At 43.4% G+C, this 18,652-nt stretch overlaps 1 protein-coding gene across 1 annotated transcript in view; it reads left to right on the forward strand.

Annotated features, from left to right (window-relative positions):
- The window catches only part of pacsin1b (protein kinase C and casein kinase substrate in neurons 1b), a 101,232-nt gene that overhangs the window by 22,872 nt on the left and 59,708 nt on the right, over positions 1-18,652 (forward strand). Inside the window, exon 2 of the mRNA XM_088921745.1 lies at positions 5,431-5,512. The gene's annotated coding sequence lies outside the window, so the exon portion shown is untranslated. The remainder of the gene's footprint in view (positions 1-5,430; positions 5,513-18,652) is intronic.

Genomic DNA, 18,652 nt, shown 5'->3' on the forward strand with positions numbered 1-18,652 from the left:
TCTTTTTTTAGAATCATGTCTAAATATCATGTCAAGTGTTGCAGCTGTATTAAGTATCATCATTTCTGATTAGCGTTAGAGTATTAGAGTATTTCCAAATATGGAAATTTCCAATTTTCTGTTCTGCCCTGGCAGATCACACTTAACATTAACCTTAAAATGTTTGCCTTCTAGCACTGAAAGTATTTATGAAGGTGGCTTGACCTTAAGCGCCTGGCCCTGTGACATTCAAACCAAAGTTTTGAATTCTGACGATTGTGGCTTCAGCAATATCCTGTAGATATTTGGCAATTTCTACAAACATTAAAAACACATGATTTCCTCAGAAAACATGGTTTTATAATAGCACATCACACATATATACAGTAGCAGACACAAGTCTTCACACTCTTTGTCTGAAGCCGTCTGAAGCATTAATTATTCATTAATTTGTTGAACGAGCTATCAGGTGATTAATTTTTCAGTAGTTCTGTTGCCAAATAAATAGGGGTTTTGACTCATCTGGTGCTTGACACAGCTGAGTGGCTGTGCTCAGACTGTGTTCTGCTCATAACACCTGAACATGGCCAGAAATAGTCATTTAGTCAATTAATTCTGTTGTCAAGCACCTACAGTACAAAGAATGAAGGCTTAATTGTTGAGACTTCGTTTTAAATAAGAATTAAAAGTTGAGAACTTTGGGATTCTGTTTTTTGTATGATCAGAAATAAGTAGTAACCACTCAGTAATTACAGAGTGCTTTCACTCTAATGGGGTCTTATCAGTGTAGTGTAGCTGTATGTCTCTTTGTTTTATTCTAAATTTAAATGGACTTGTGTATACTTACTTATATATACAGTACTTTAATAATTGGTAAAGATATACTGTATATAAACACATTCATAATTAATTATTAATTTATTCATAATTGTGTAAGGAGATATACTGCATATAGAAAGTCTCCACACTATTTCCATAGTAACACATTTTGTGGCCTTACAGCCTAAAATCAAGATACATTAAATCAGAACATCATTTACCTTTATTTACACATCTACACATAACCACTAAGTGAAGAACAAATGCTCAAAAATTGGGATGGATAAATGTGCACACCCCTGAGTTAGTCCTTGATTGAAGCACCTTTTGCTTGAATTATAGCCATACTTCTTTTTGGATAGGTCTATAACAATATAGCTCACCTAGATTGGGCAATGTCTGCCCATTCCTCCTCACAGAACTGTCTGAGCTAGCCATCTAGCCTGATTGGTAGTTAAACGTACTGTAAATCAATCTCTTCGAGCCATTTCTTGAAAGAAGTTGGGTATCAGCTTCAACAACTTGGCTGGGTAGCATGTTCCCTTTCCCCCACAACACTTTGCGTAAAGCATTGAAACGTTAGACAAGAGTACAAATACAATAGCTGTCTGTGGTAGGATCTCAGGGTGGCGTTCGTTCTACAGTGGGTAGAATCTGAAGATAATGTTGATACTTCAAGCTTGTTCAAGAGTGGGATGAAAACACAGTTTTTGACAGATTAAAGAAGCGAAGGAGGAGACATGGCAATAGCTATGTTTTAGTAATTAGATGGTGGTAAACTTATAATTAAAAACAGGACTGGGAGAACGGCTAGTTTAAGTGCAAAACACCCTTCCATCCATTTTGTAACTGCTTTATCCAATACAGGGTTCTGGGGGAGCTGAACGATAGCCAGGGTACACCCATCATCATCATCTTCTTTCTCCTCCATGCCCTTCTTAGTGGTTGCCTTGAGGGCATGCCCCCAACGGTCCCAACATGTCTTTGGACTGCGGGAGGAAATCCACACAAACTCTGCACAGATAGCACCCCGGAATTGAACACAGGGCCCCGGCATAGTGAGTCATTAATGCTAACCACTGCGCCACCATGCCACCCAAGCAACCTCGTTTTAAAATAAAGATCTGGTGCAATTTAATTTTTCGTTTCTACATTCGCTTTGTGAAGTACAGTCTGAGTCTGTGTTATTATACCGTGCACTGGGAGTCCCAGGATTCAGCCTGTCATTGTTATTTATTCTGAAGGCAAACCTGGGGGTTGTAGTGGAGTAATACTGCTTACTGTCCATTTTCTGTCTTCTTAAGGGCAGAAGTAGTAATTTTTCTCTTTCAGGGCTTCCTGATCCCCTGTAAACTGAAGCGCTCAAAAGGTACAACGTCTGTGAAAATGTAATGATTCTAGTGAGAAGACGGGGAGCGTGTTTGCCCACACCTGTACACAGATCCGCATGTGGAGACACACACACTGTCGCTGCAGTGGCTCGGCCTCCTCTGCAGTGTTTCTTTCCCAGCCCCTCCGTGTTCTTCACAAGACGGCGTGAGGCGAGGTGATTGGCTGCTGAAAATGTCTCGTTAATCTCCAGGGCCGGTCTTTGCCCTGCTAATCTCGCGTCCTTGGACAGGAGGCTGGGAGAGACGGGCGGAGGGGTGGGGGGGGAGGGGAGAGAAGGGACCGAGACCGGAGAGGAATCCACGAAGGAGCGCAGGGAGGCAAGTCAGTCAGAGAGGGAGAGACCAAAGTCACAAAGAACAGAGCAACTCAGAGCAACATAAGCACAGCGGATCGAATTGGACCTTGAGAGGCCGAGGGGCGGGAGCACTTTGCACCCCTTGTTTGCTATAAACTCTGCTTTCGTGTGCCATCTGCTGAGGTGGGTGCTTTATCTGAAAGGCATTCTTACTGCCAGGGTAATGGAATTCAACCCAGACCTGAAAGATCTGGGTTTCAGTGGGATTTTTGCCAGTTGGATTCTTTCTCTTGTCATTTTTATAGCATCTTCTGGTTTCCTGATTCGACAGCATGTCTCAGCCAGAAAGGTCAATGTGCAATACTGGTTGTTAATCTCTAAACTTTACTGTCTTTTGATTTTTTTTAATCACTTTCATTTAGCGTAAATGTCATGTCAAAAGAAATGTGCTTCCTTAGGTAATAGATCTTTAGCATTGTTGTTCAACTCTCATAAGATGAAGAAAATTATAGGCACTTCAAAAGAGTTTTGTTGTTGATGTTATTCAGATAAATCTTGTATAAATTTGGTTAGATCTGACACTTTCTTTTCTTTGCTTTCTAACATCTGTCTCCCTGTCTTGAACGGTTTCCCTCTTCAAATCCAGAGGGACATTTCTCACATGAAGCAGCCCGGGTGAATAGCGTGAACCCTGCTGTTGTAACATAAAGCCAAGGAAAGTATTGTGAATGCTGCACCCAGATTGTGTTGAAATGTGTGTGAAGTGACAGGGACCCCTGTAAGTCTTCTCGGGTAGAAGAAAACCTGAGTCTTGAAAACGGGTCAGATTCCCATGGTGGACAACATGATCCCCTCGGCTTGTGTCGTGTTTCAGATCCCATGACTCGTTCAGTGTTTCATCGGCTGGGCCTCACCCTGCTGCTGTATATTTGGACTGCTGTGCTCTCACCTGAGGTTACGTGCAGGATAGGAAAGGCAATCCATGCTTCAGAGAGTTTGCATTTCTGCTGCTGATGTCAGGAAGTGCTTTGCTTTCTCTAAGTATGAAAATCAAATATAAAAACGCAGAGTTTGTGTATTAGGAGGTTTGTAGACTGACAGCCTCTCGGTAAGCTAACTGCTATCTGTGTATGTGGAGCAGAAACTTGATACGCCCTCTGGGCTTTGACAGGGCGATGAGACGTTCTGTGTCATCTTGTCCCATAATTGCAAATCCTGCTATTCTATAAGTAAATCTCCATTCATCCAGTATCGGTCAGCCACCTATCTTCATGGTGTGAGTTACAGTAGGCCAGAGCCTATAGCGGCACTGAGCACCCAACTGCTCTCTCCTCCTGGACTGGGTACTGGTCCATCACAGGGCCATGGAAAAAGAAGTTATTTAGAATAGTTGATTAAACTTAGCCATAATGTCTTTGGGATTTGGAGGGAATCAAAAGCACCTGGCAAATACCCCCAAAAAACATGGGTGAACATTCAGACTCCATATAGATGAATGCCTAGTGGTAGAATCAGTCCCAGGATCCTGGAGCTGTGAGACTTTAGTAGACTTTAGTCAAATGTCAATTAGTGCGCTGTAAATCCTAAAGCAATGTCTGTATTCTCTTCTGTGTCAGAGATCATTTTAGAGAGCAAATGGACTCAATGGCTCATTCATTTACATCCTGAAACTAAAGTCTATAAAGGTGTTCCAATCAGAGTTATAAAAATACCTCCAGAGTCCCAGGAGCTGAAGGACTTTACTGCATTTATGTATAAAAACAGAAACAGAAATCAAAACTATGCGTGAAGCATTTTACTGTGATTGACTTTGACTGACGTCACATCTTTAGAGCAAGCGCTGTTTGTTGATTGTTCCATTTATATTTTACTGCTGAAAAATTATTTATTATGGTAAATGTTAACAAAATACAGCTTAGAAATTGTTATATGGTCTCCATTTTTATTTAAAAGCAGTCATACATAAACAGTTCTTTGAACGACAAGAGTTCAACTGAAGTTCACTGAAAAATGGTCTACTGTATATCTGCAAGGGTGTGTTTCTAAATGAATTTATTAATATGCAGTCATCTACTGTATGTAGGCATTTATATTGGCAGTGATATACTTCAATTTGTAAGCAATCACTGGCATTTGGAATTGTTGTAAAGGTCAAGGAGGAACAGAACATCCAAATTGAAAACTCAAAGGCTTCTGGGTAGACTTTGGCTGCACAGTTTGTTAGCTGTGACCACAATTTCCCCAGTAGTGACACACAGCTGGTCAGGTGCTTCAGTGAGGTAGAGCAGGCCGGGGGAGTCGTGAGCTTGCAGCGATGTTACTGAAAGAAACACTGCCCGTCCAGGCAGTGCCATCACAGTGAGGCCTGTGGCAGGTGACTGAGACTGGGGTGTCAGAGGACTGTGGGTGCAAGGTCTCCCTCTGCTTCCAGTGGGGCTCCAATTTCGCACCAGTGACTTGGGTAAATTCCAGATCCCCATTTATAAATCGGATGGGTATAAAAGAGAATAATTGACCATTCCCAAGTTAAAATTTAAAAAGGGTTTGCGTGTATCAAAAATAAACTATGTATTTTACAAACCTAGGTATATGGACCTTTAGAAGCTTTAAAACATTACTGCATGTACCTCCAAGCAAATTTAGAATATGTAATCAAATAACAGCTGCTGTTTATTTATACTACAGCTGAATTATGATTATAAAGACCTCACTAACTCTGAATGCTATTGCCAGCTAATGACTGATGGCCTGAAAAGATTCCTGGTGTTTATAGTTACTCCATTTCCATGTCTCTGGGCTCTCTGTGCTGCACTTAGGAAACCCTGAGGCGAGGCTTAATTCAGCCCTGAACCTTGTCTGTGAATAAGAACCCACTTTCCCCTAATAGACGGAGACAAACAGGAATGCAGAAACCAACTGCCCATTGTTGTTGTCCTTCTCTCCAGGTGACAGCTTCAAGCAGCAGGGTTTCGTGAAGAAGAGCGCCCCCTGGGGTTGATGGAAGCCTGACGTTCCCACGGTGAGAAGGTAGAGCCCAGTTATCAAAGCGAGGGGGTTGGGGGTGGGGGTCTCCTGTGCACGCGGGTTTTGGCAGCGTCATGTGGTGCCAGTCTGTCACCCCCATTGGTTAGAAAGCACTCTACAGAGAAGCGCTCTGCATTATGAATACTTAATGAGACAAATGTTCCTTTTATGATAATTAAGTACTCCTCAGCTGCACTGTAAATATTCAATAAGGGATCCCAGGCATGGTTTGCTCAGGGAATTTCCTCACGAGCTGCCCTGCTGTGGAGGGACTGAGAACAGGACACAGAGGGAAAGAGGAGAACTTGTTTGAAAGAGTGAGGCTGGGCGGCTGGGCAGAGATTCGCTGAGAGCCTCCAGTCAAATGCTTTGTGTCCATCTGCTCCTGATGGGAAAACATTGCTTTCTGATTGATCTCTGCCAATCGTAGTGCATGGCCTAGGGTTGACAAACAAGGGATCTTTCCATCCTGGTCTGTGGTACAGTACGACCAGCTTCTTAATTATGTAAATGACGTCTCCTGTTAATTACTTGAACCGTGAATGTGTTGGTGGTGCCAGGCCCTCCGGCGGAGTGGCTTGGAAAATCCTGATGCCATTATATGGGTTTCAAGGCTATACACGTCCATGAGCGTGCGCTGGTGTTAGTGGGCCTCTTCCTCATTGGAAGATGTTTCTGAAGTGAGAGAAGTTGGGGTTTCATCCGGAAACCAGCGAATTCCAGATCCAACAACACAGAGGGAGAGAACAAAGGCAACAATCTTCATCGTGTCCAGGCAGGACTTTATCCTCTCTTTTCTCAGCATGGCCAGACTCAGAGGTTTATTCCAATCCTGTTCTTTTTTTCTGGTCCCTCCAGAGGGATCAGTTGTTGCCTGTTGATATCAGAGAGGAGCTAGGAGAGGTGGATGTGCACGTCCTTAAAAAACGTCAGAGTTTTGGGAAGAGCTTACACCCCTCTGCAGCTAATGTGACAGAGTGTTGTTAGATGCCTGGCTTCTTAACTTCTTAGCAGTGTTTTCTTAACAAATGCTGAGAACCAGTAGGAGGGTGAGGACTGGGAACAGGGGTTCTGGATTCTTGGTTGAGGTAGATGGTGGCATTTTGGGTAAGAGGTGGACTGTTTTCATAGCATAGCCTCTGTGGTTTGCAGTGTCCCCCAAGGGATTTGTTTCTTTAAGGAGCTCTGGCCAGCACACATCCCATCCAGCACATACCTGTGCTAACTGGTACTCACCTGGAGCAGAGCTCCACTGCACATGCCCTGAGGGAGAAGGAGCTGCTTTCTCTGAGAGGCGCGCACTGAAAACCCTGCCCTTTAGGAGCATTAATTTAATCCACCCACTCGTTGCTGTGGTTTCGTGTCCTGTTCTGTGTGTCCAATGTGTTGCACTGATAGTGTGAAGGTGCCCGTGGGGCTGCCATCCTCAAGGGCACACAGAGGGGAGTACTGGTGTAACCACATACTGGAACACTCAGTCGGCCAGCTCCTCCCTCCTGTGTTGCTTCCCAGTTGGAAGTTTCTGAATGGACAATTGTTTAGTGACTTTGCTACTGCCGTGTGTCTGTGAAAGCATTTTCAAAGCACTTTTGCGAAGGGGAATGTTCTAAGTACAGTAAAAGGACAGTTTACAGTATGAGCCAGATGAAAGTGTATTCGACTAATTAATGCATTTCACCACTGATTGCATCAGGAAAGCAAGCTGTAAATACAGGACTCAAACCCTCCTGAATTGCCACTGTTTGACCAAAGCATGATGCTGATAACATCTTCAGCTATACTGATTGCAATAGGAGAGTTGTCATTCAGTATGTGATTTCTGGGTCACAAAGGCAGAAGACTCAATGCACGGGACCACTCCAATTGCTTTTTTATTTTGGGACATGCACAAACATCTCAGGCCAAAGTTTTTTTGTTACTTGAGTATTTTAGTCATTTAGGCATTTAATGAGTACTCCTGGGCACTGTCACAGAAAAAAAACAAAAAAATGTCTCACGCCTGCTACAGAAGGGCATGAGATTCTGATGAACGCTTGTGGATAGCTTTCCTGCTTTTAATGAACAGTTGTGGGCAGGAAGCAATTTTAAGAGGCTGACTAATGCTGTTTTTTATGGCTGTATTATAGAAAAAAACAACAACACTCCTATTACGTTGCAGTTGGATCCATTTTGGGTTTCACAAGCTTCTGCCTCTTATGTATGTCAGCTCCAGATGCTGGACATTTCACTTTTGTTACTCAAAATATATATTTTTTTATTCACTGGCTGATGCAAATTGTACAATATTTTATTAAGTTGCCTTTTTGCCCCCTCAGTACCATTTGTGGGCCTTTAGCTCATTAAACCCAGAATGCATTAGACTCTAGCTCAGTGGGTGTCATCTGAAGCAGTATGTTGGCAAATGTTAAAAATTAAATAAACTCCAGCCCTTCAGGACGCTTTTTCAGGTTCAAATTATGGATATGAATATTTATATGCACACATTTCAATATTTGGATGTGCTGTGAGAATGGCTGGGTCATCACAAGATGTAATTACCGTAGGTGGACTAACTGAGAATTTTAAAGGGGCACAGACCTGCTCCCTGCTGGTCTCCCCTGCTGAAGGCAAGGGGGATTGTGGGTGTTTCTGGGAAATTGTTGCAGTAAGTGAGCAGGCAACAGCTGATTCCTGTTCCTCCAGCCCTGCCCATCAGTCCAATTAATGCAACAGCCATTGCTTTCCCCACCTCAAACTGACAGCGTGTCTGTCACCACCAGCTGTCACCACCAGCCTGGGTTATATAATCACTGCTGCACGCTGTCCAGGACTCTGTGTGAGTGGGTCTCTGCGTGTGTGGGTATGTGTGTGCACTCTTAAACATCTGGAGGCCCGGCCAGATGTAACGTTTCACCCACGCTTTCTATCACAGCACCAAAGATTGCCTTTGGAAAGGCTAAGTTAGTATCAGTCTAGAAGGGACACCTTTGGCTCTTGTGTCCTGTTTTCTTTCATCTTTTTTGGAAACAACACTTTAAAAAATGCTGAGCCCCTGCAATAAAGTCTATACACTTTTACGCCTGTAATACCTTTGAATATCTACTGATGTAATAGGGCACTGTGTATTACAGATACTTTCCAAGCTTCACACAGTAGTTGAAGTAGTGGTGTAGTAAATTGTTGTATATGATCTTAGGGAGGGGTCTGTGACCTGTGTCATGATATACAGGCAGGATGAGGTAACTGGGAGTCCCAGCCCTGTTCTTTAGAATTAACCTTTTCCATTTAGTGTTTTGTTTTCAGTGTGTAGAATTAAAATGAGAATGGGAACAGTACTGCAAAGACACCCAGAATTGCTTACTTCCTGTCCACTGCAGGAAGTCTTTCTTCTCTTTACAGTTTTATTGAATCATCTGACCATCATACTTTGGTTTGGGGATTATGGCCCTTTAAGTTTGGAAAATTGTGGTGCCAGTTGAGAAACATCAGTTTAAAAGATATTGCTTTTTGGCAGTTAAGACTTTATGGCTTTCTGGGGGAGCTGGTTTCTCTTGGCATTTTGGTATCTCTGTAGCCTGGGGAACCTGGTTTTCATTAAACTAACCTTAAGTCCCCTAATTTAATCTTTTTGATTTATAATATTAGGAATTCTTCCAAAATGCTACATACCATCATTTTAAACAAAATGATCTATGAATGTCAGCTTTTCTACATACAACAGCATAAGGATTGCCCCCTATATGTCAAGTGATTGAATTCACTACAACATAATAAACTAATAAACTAAAAAAAGACATTGGTGATCAGTATTGTGTTACATTTCATTAGGGAATAGCTTCATTTCAGAGCCAGTGTGCTGGTATTTACAGTAAGTCTGAAACTGTATGAGTACCTGACTAAAACTGTGTCTGAATGTGAAGGAATCAGGGGAGACGCTTGTGAATCAACAGTGAACGTGCTTCATCTCCTGTAGCATAGAGACTTCCCCCAGTCAATTAAGACTCTTACATAGCACACAGATTACAAATCATAACATTTTAACAGTGAGGATATGTCACGCTAATATGGCAGCTGTCGGGTCCAGAATCTCCAGTGAATAGCACTCTTTACCTCACCCTGTAGGAGACCTGCAATAATAATATGAGCACCCTCCCGCTGATATACTAGAACTGTCCTGGCCCGTTATTAATGTCTGTTTGTTTAAGAATGGGTTTTGAGTCTGTTGCATTAAACACGCGGTAGTGGGGCCTACCAAGTGGCTCAGCTGATAAAGGCACTCTCCTCAGCACAGCTTGAGCACTACGTACGTTCACAGGTTCGAGCCTGGGTCTTGTGACTAGCTGACTGGGAATGGCATCTCCTCTGACGCCCAGTGGACTGCAGAGAGAGTCCGCTCGGCTCTGGCCTGTGAGTGTAGCGTCCCTGCGCTTGTTTACCAGGTGCCATTCAGATTGATTGCGTCAGTCAAGCACAGAGCTGGGAGAGGGAGAGGCAGCACTCCAAGTGTTGCTACGGCAACCAGTTTAATGGTGGGTGAGAGCACTGGGGCAGAGCGGTGTGTACTGTATGTGTGTCCGAAAACATCAACGCAGAGAGATGAAAATTGAACCAATGAGCTGGAGAGGCTTAAGGATGAAATTAGAGGCTCTAGATTTCAGAGGAGGAAAGAAAAAAGAAAAATACAAAAATGCTAACAATGTTTAATGCCATGTTAGTAACATGGCAGCACATGTGACACAATAGATGTTCAGTGAGGGGTGACTCTGATGGACATACTTTAAACTAGCGCCAACATTTGCTAAGCTGGGATTCACCAATATTGGTTTGCTGCCTCCATTCAGTTTCTCCTACAATTTTTGCCCATTCCCTTAGTATTTGCAAACATTTTCCTTCACAACCTCTCAGAAGAGTGAATCACCAAAGACTAAAATAAAGAGATTTTTTGAAACAGTGCAGTGGCAGAAAACATTATTCACGGTTGCAATGAATACATCAGCAGGTGTCTGCTTTCAGATTGTCTCCCCTCTGAAGTTTGATGTTAAATTAAATGTATGTTTTTCTTCTGTGTTTGTTAATTTGGAGTCCTACAACCCAGTTACTGCTAGTTTGAGTGTTGGACATGTCACATTCTGGGATTCTCAAAGTGGCAGGATGAGCATTAGCTGGCCAGGACTAATCCAGCTCTCCTGTGACTCTCCTGTGATTACAAGCAGAAATCAGAGACGTTCCACTGCTTCAGTTGGCACTGACATGGCACTGTATGGCACTGCATGTGGGTGTGTCAGAGGGGTGTGTCTACACAGTGTGTCTTTGGACACACAGCTCTGACAGGTGGGTGTGTCAGAGGGTTGCTTCTACACAGTGTGTCTTTGGACACACAGCTCTGACAGGTGGGTGTGTCAGAGGGTTGCTTCTACACAGTGTGTCTTTGGACACACAGCTCTGACAGGTGGGTGTGTCAGAGGGGTGTGTCTACACAGTGTCTTTGGACACACAGCTCTGACAGGTGGGTGTGTCAGAGGGTTGCTTCTACACAGTGTGTCTTTGGACACACAGCTCTGACAGGTGGGTGTGTCAGAAGGTTGCTTCTACACAGTGTGTCTTTGGACACAGCTCTGACAGGTGGGTGTGTCAGAGGGTTGTTTCTACACAGTGTGTCTTTGGACACACAGCTCTGACAGGTGGGTGTGTCAGAGGGTTGTTTCTACACAGTGTGTCTTTGGACACACAGCTCTGACAGCTGGGTGTGTCAGAGGGTTGTTTCTACACAGTGCGTCTTTGGAGACACAGCTCTGATGGGTGGGTGTGTCACATGCATGAGTTTACACAGTGTGTAGCAGGCGTATCACAGGAGTGTGTCTACACAGTGTATCCTTTGACACACAGCTCTGACAGCTGGGTGTGTCAGAGGGTTGTTTCTACACAGTGTGTCTTTGGACACACAGCTCTGATGGGTGGGTTTGTCACATGCATGAGTTTACACAGTGTGTAGCAGGCGTATCACAGGAGTGTGTCTACACAGTGTATCCTTTGACACACAGCTCTGACAGCTGGGTGTGTCAGAGGGTTGTTTCTACACAGTGTGTCTTTGGACACACAGCTCTGATGGGTGGGTGTGTCGCGTGCATGAGTTTACACAGTGTGTAGCAGGCGTATCACAGGAGTGTGTCTACGCAGTGTATCCTTTGACACACAGCTCTGACAGCTGGGTGTGTCAGAGGGTTGTTTCTACACAGTGTGTCTTTGGACACACAGCTCTGATGGGTGGGTGTGTCACATGCATGAGTTTACACAGTGTGTAGCTGGCGTATCACAGGAGTGTGTCTACACAGTGTATCCTTTGACACACAGCTCTGACAGCTGGGTGTGTCAGAGGGTTGTTTCTACACAGTGTGTCTTTGGACACACAGCTCTGATGGGTGGGTGTGTCACATGCATGAGTTTACACAGTGTGTAGCAGGCGTATCACAGGAGTGTGCCTACACAGTGTATCCTTAGACACACAGCTCTGACAGCTGGGTGTGTCAGAGGGATATGTCTACATAGTGTGTCCATCATCACGTGGCTGTGAAAAGTGGGCATGTCAGAGGGGTGTTTCTCAGGGTCCTGGTTCTGTGTGGTATAGGAGTCACAGTTAAGTGAAGCCGAGTTTTAAACAAAGTAATCCTGAAGTTTTAGAAAAAAAATGAATTTGGAAGAGTGAAACTGTTTTATGGGGGATAAATGCATTTCTTAATAAACCATTTGAAACTAACCGTGAAACAAAATCCCTTGTAACTGGTGAAAGCAGGGCAGACATAATACGCAAATATGGAAGGTCTTTTTAAATTAAATATGAAATGACTTACAGAATTATGAATCAACAATGTATATTTGTAAAAAGATGTTTAAAAAATGAAAGAGTCTCTCTCCCTCTGTAATGTTGTAGTAATGAAGATGCAGCAGTTAATTAGAGCTCATATTAAATGTAATTCCGATGTTGTTCTGATTTTCTATGTGCCCCCACCTTTTCTTTTTTGTACCTTGTGTTTCTATTGTAGGGCTTTTTTCATGAATATGAAAAGATGATATTGTAAGTCCCACTATAATATCATTGCAATAAAGGATGAAAAAACAGGACCCAGTTCTAAAAATCTTTGCTGAAGCACCATGTAAAACCCACTGTCGATTATCCTCAGGCCTTTTGGGTTAGTTGTGTTGAAAGGAATCATCAAAGGAACCTCCTTTGATGATTGAGTCAGCAGTGCCTTCAGCCACATGCTCTGTATATGAAGACTGTATATTGTTTTCACAGCACATTAGATTGTCTTCAGGATAACTGAATTTCCCATCGAGCTGTGTCATAGAGCTCTCCATTCCCACAAACTCACAAACTCTTTTAGTTTAAGACCAGAAGCTGTGTCACCACACTGTCTAAACTCGGCTGTAATTGGCACAGGTTTAACTGTGCTGATTTAACTGTGTTAAGCCAGTCGAAGGCATCGGGTAATTACATTGACTGCGGTTTGTCCTTTCTCTTCTGCAGAGCTATTTCCCCTCCTCCTTACTAGGACTGACATTTCAGCACAGTGTGTGGTTTATACCTACATTTTACCATTGCAGCTATTAAAGAAGGATTTATGTTTTTTTTAGATGCAGTTAATATCTCTGAATCTCCTATAGAGAAACAAGATCTTGTATGTTGAAAGAAGATAATTGCTTATTCTGCTGTTATAATCAAAAGGCAGTTTAACCTCAGTGAATTCTGTAAGCCGGGTTGCCATGAACACATTTCCTGTTAATCTGGTAATTGCCACTTTACTAATCTAAAACTTTAGAAAACGCAGTGAACATGCAGCTGAACAATAACCTCTTACATTTATTCTGAGCGTGAGATTTCTGTTGTTTCTATTGCCTACATTACAAGACACTGAAAGACATTATTCTACCTAACATGAATATGAATTTTTCAAGGTGCATAATATTGTGTAGTGCTGCTGCCACACAGCTCTAGGGCGCTGAGTGTGATTTCAGCCCGAGTAACCTTCTATGTGGAGTCTGCATGTTCTCATGATTGCATGGGTTTTCACTGTGTGCTCTCTCTTCTCTCTGCAGCCCAAAGGTATGTTGTCTTAACTGACGTGTCCAAAATGTTCTCCGTACGCCTGCCTCACCTTCTCCCTTTATTGTACCCAAAGATCATTGAAAATTGGCAAATGTTCAGAAATGCGGCATTGCATAATGGAACGTCTAGGCCTGTGTCATGTCAGCCATTAAGGCAAAAGTAGGGCCCTCGAGATCATGATAAGTATGCTTGGAATGCTTAGTACTTTCCTTGCCCGACATTGCTGAGCTTCTGAGATGTTAGAAGCAAGGCTGAGTTCTCAGTCACTAAAGTTATGAGCTGTGGCCTGCACTAACTGCCAGGACACAACATTCACTGTATTGCTGAGAGTCTGGGATGCTGCCAGAAGGTGTTTTGAAGGAGGCGGTTATGTCACAAGCCTTTGCTCTGCTGTGCCCGATCCAGCTCACCTTAGTGATGTTGTGTGAGTACACACAGGAGGCCCTGCCGAAACAATATAGTTCCCATTCAGTGGTATAAGTGCCAGATCTCACCCAGAACTCGTGTTATAATGACAGGTTTTGGTCTGAGGGTGAACAGCTCGAGTCTCTTCTGCTGGATCAATTCCATCATCTTCTTTAGTGCATGTGTCCTACAACTCGGATCGGATGTACAGAAAGATGAAACTGTGCTCTACAAGGTCCGCAGCACATGCTTCTGTAGCTCAGAAAGAGCAAAGTTGGAATAATTAATGATAGATGACTTTCCACTTGTTTTATCAAAGCCCATAACGTATAAAAAAAGTATAGAGGTTGATCTTAAGAATGAAGAACCAAGGTACTGTGCTGAAATGCACAGGCATTTGTGCTCAGAGGAACACACAGATTTAAACAAACTCTTGTGAGGTGTTATGTGAGCTTCCTAACACATGATAGACTAATAAACATAAATTCATAAAATCCAGTAGAAATCCTGAACTAAAACCAGTGTTGTGGTCGAGGGCTCGTTAGGGTTTGTGACTGCGGTCAATAAACACACGAGTCCAGACACGTGTGCCATGACAGCTGCTGAGAGCAGCACACAGACCATGCAGACCATGAATGAACACCTGAATGCACAGAGTCAGCCTTGCCCGTGTCCATGAGTAATTGAATATAGCGGATCAGTGCCTTCCCATCAAAGCCACGATCCTGTTCCCATACACTGACCCAGCAGGGGAGAGCCGCAGCCGCAGTCCTCTCTGTAACCATGAGTGTTGACTCCCCTCCATCTGTACCCACACGGCCACCCTCCCACACACGAGCTCACACGTACGTACAGACGGCACCGAAGTGCTGGACGCGACGCCTGCTCGCCCGCCCACTCTCTCACTAGCTCTCCAGCAGAACAGGGCTCCAGCAAGAGTGCAGTGTGGGAGCCGCAGTTAAACAGCCAGCCGGCGCCTTCTGTGTCAAAGAGCTGGCCTGGAAGATGGCTTCGTACACAAAATTCAAGTATTTGATTTTTCTGCAAATCGGGATAAGAGAAAAAGCTGCCTTGTTAAGGATCAGGATCTGTTATCCAAAAGTGTTCCAGGAACTGGAGACAATAGACTAGAGTAATTAGCAAAACCGACAATGCGACAGAAAGGCTTTGCCCTGCCAGTGTCTTCCTACACTGGGCTTGAACCTGCCTCTCCAGTTATGACCAGTGGTCAGCCCTTGAGCTGGGGGGAGCTGTTTGTTTGGAACCAGCAGAGGTTAATTCCATTCTGAAATGCAGAAAGAAGAAAAAAAGGTGAAGGCATTCAAAGAAAAGCTTTACGGATGAAACATTGTGTTTTTCGACCTTCTTTCTACCTTTCAGTGTTTTTATACAGGCTATATTTGCAACCTACTGTATATTCTCCCCGCCTGAGATGTTAAACAGGATCAGAATGGCCTGATTCCCCAACAGGGGAGGGCAGTGATGTGTAGACCTGGATTCCTGAACTATTCCCACTTCAAGAAGCCATGGGTGTGCTTTGCTTGGGGTGCCTGTTGAACAGGGATAGCCTTTCACATGAAGACAGTTTAAGAATGTAAATTCTTAATAAGGATTTTGATCTCAAGCTTTGAAGACAGAAGGGGGGACTAACCTTAAAGATTACTGAATAGCAGCACTGCCACTAGTTCAACTACACAGCATATGAGATGAAGAATTTATTCAATTGATCATTAAGCTACAGGAAGGAATACGGGTGGGATGTTTTGTAAATGCCTTAACTGAAATGTATCAGGACCATCTCTGATCATAGCCTGCTTTAAGCGGCTAGACCTTCAGTTTAATGGGTCATACCAAAGATGATTTGTCCGACTGCAAAATTTCCTGTGTCATGTCTGGGCACGGGTAACACAGTGGCACAGTGTTAACATTGCAGCCTCGTGGCACTGGGGCTCCGGGTTCAATTCTGTGTGGAGTTTGTACATTCTCCCCGTGATCGTGTGGGTTTCTTTGTGGTGCTCTGGTTTCCTTCCATAGTCCAAAAGCATACTGGTACTGTAGGTTAATTGGCTTTGGGGAAAACTGGCCCTGATGTGAGTGCACCTCTGTGTTTGCCTGTGTCTGCTCTGCGTCCTGTCCAGGGTGTATCCTGTCTTGTACCTGTTGCCACCCTGTATTGGATACGTTGCTTAGAAAATGGGTGGATGGGTAGGTGGATGTCTGGACACTGTTTTGACATTTCTGGTCTTGCAAGAAGAGCGCCCCCTATAGATCTACCAGCAGCATGTCTCAGAACAGCCTCTTTGCCAGCAGTACACTGACCAGTCCCAGCTCCCCCTTCTTCTTCCTGCGGGGTGAGATGAGAAATGGCCACAGATCGGCTGTTTTTATTGGATGAGCCCTCTGAGAGGCTTGCTGCTCATTTCTATGCTTTACCGTTTAATTACTGTGTCTTTTCTTCCCAGCTCTCTGTCCCATCAATTTGTACCGGATCAGCGAAAAATTATGCAGCGCTCATCTCCCAACCACAAGAGCTCCTGGATAATAATGGAGTTTTCAGCGTCGAAGGGGGCTAGTTAAGACTGCGGATTGGGCTAATTTTTTCATCATTCAAGCCAGTGGCAGCGAGCTAGCTACAGTAGCTCCTCCCCAGTGACTCTTGCATCACTGTTGCCAGACTAATTGCTGTCTCCATACATCCTATTCGCCTGTCATTGTGAGATTCAAAGGAATTTTACAGTGCTGGACATTTGTAGTTTTCATTCCTAAATGTTGAGTAATGACAGAGACTGTAAACTCTGTATAATGGTTAATTATGGCATTTTTTGACGGAGCTGAGAGGATGTGATTTTTAAGGAGGGCCAGTACTATCACATTTATCCACGATTTGTACAGCTGGTGTGTTCTCCCTGTGTTTGCATGGGATTTCATAGAGTATTCAGGTGTCACACCTCTGTAAAACATGTATATCTGGTTTGATTGGCTACTTGAAATTTTCCATTCTAGGGGATCAATACCTGCCAGCTCCACGCTGGGCTAGGAGAGGGGCACCCAAGCTTGTGGCTGTGCCCAGTGTGGGTCCTGGTGCCTCTCTGCCCTGCTCTGGGAATCAGTTGTGGGTGAATCAGAATCCAATGTGTGTAAATGTTTTAGACACATACTGTAGGAGATACGGGGTTCAAATACATTAATGCCACAAAAACAAATGCCAGGCAGCTTTGCATGAGTGCTGTATTCTCCCGTGGTCTAGCCACATGTTTTACCAACATGAAATTAAAAACAAGGAGGGTATGCCAGGATAAGCACTAAGCCATCAAGTTAACAAGTAGTGAAAATTACTTTGCATCTCAAAAAATAGGTATTAAACACTTTGTTGTAGCAAAATTGTGACAATCACGTGATTGTATAACGAGGGGTGATGTACAGTATATAGTTTTTGTTTATTTTCAGCATTGAGTGAGATATCCCAATAAGCTTCTTTTTAAACAGAATAGAAATTGATATAAGATACAGCAATTACAACCGTGATCATTTAAATAATTATGATTAATGTTGCTAATAAACAAGAAGGCAAGCAGCACATTTGGCTAAATTGGTATCAATTTAATACAGAATGACTGCTAATCACATTTTAAAGGGAGATATGTATTTGTGAAATAAGCACCAAAAATAATACTATGTAATGGCTGTTCCTAGTATTTAGATAATTTATGTCAAGTATGGCCCTCTTGAAGTCCATGTCAGTCAAATCCGGCTTCCATAGCAAATGAGCTAGTCATCCCTGGTCTAGATACTTGTTAGAGTCAGGATGTGGTTATTGGGACTATCTATTGGCAGGCAGAGAGAAATGTCTCTTTATTAGATAAGTGCAAGGGTTTGCATGCAGGTAACAAAGACATAAACGATTATAATAAACTGGGAAACAGTGAGCTAGAGGAGGCTACATATACTGTAAAAATGCTTCATACCAAACATGATTTGTCCTACTGCAAATTTTACCATGTCATGTCTGGGCACAGGTGGCACAGCAGCACTCTGGCTCCGTGTTCAATTCCGTGTGGAGTTTGTATGTTCTCCCTGCATACAATTTTGGTCATGACGCTTGCTGCTCTGGAATCAGTCCAGAGACATTCAAACCAACACATCCTGGTGCTTAAAAGTGTGTCCCACAATGACGGACTGGAGGAACTGAAGCTTTTTAGTCTTGAACAGAGAAGACTATGAAAGGGACCTGTTACAAGTATTCAAAATCCATGTCACACAAGTGAAGATTACTTGGAAGAGCTTTTAAAACTGAGAACAGGAGGCACTTTTTATTTTAAAAAAATGTATAGTACAAGCTACTTCTTTCAACAAACAGCTGGATGAGATCTTTGGATCAGTTAACTACTAATTACCAAACTGGCTAAGTGGGCCAAATGGGCTCCTGTTCTTAGTCACCTTTCTAACGTCTTTAATGTTTATGAAAAACCAGTTCATTCATGAACTACAGTTGCTCTGGTACATGAGTACTGTTGTCAGATAATGAGTCATCCCACTGGCTTGATATCAGTAGTATTCCTACAGTTTACCATCCTTTGTCGTCCCTACCTCCCCTCTCTCATTTATACAGGACGAGAGAAGGCCACTTTCTAGAACATAACCAGTAAGCCTCCTGA

The sequence above is a fragment of the Atractosteus spatula genome, chromosome 7 (assembly GCF_055471065.1).
Source record: "Atractosteus spatula isolate fAtrSpa1 chromosome 7, fAtrSpa1.hap1, whole genome shotgun sequence".
Taxonomy (NCBI): Eukaryota; Metazoa; Chordata; class Actinopteri; order Semionotiformes; family Lepisosteidae; genus Atractosteus; species Atractosteus spatula.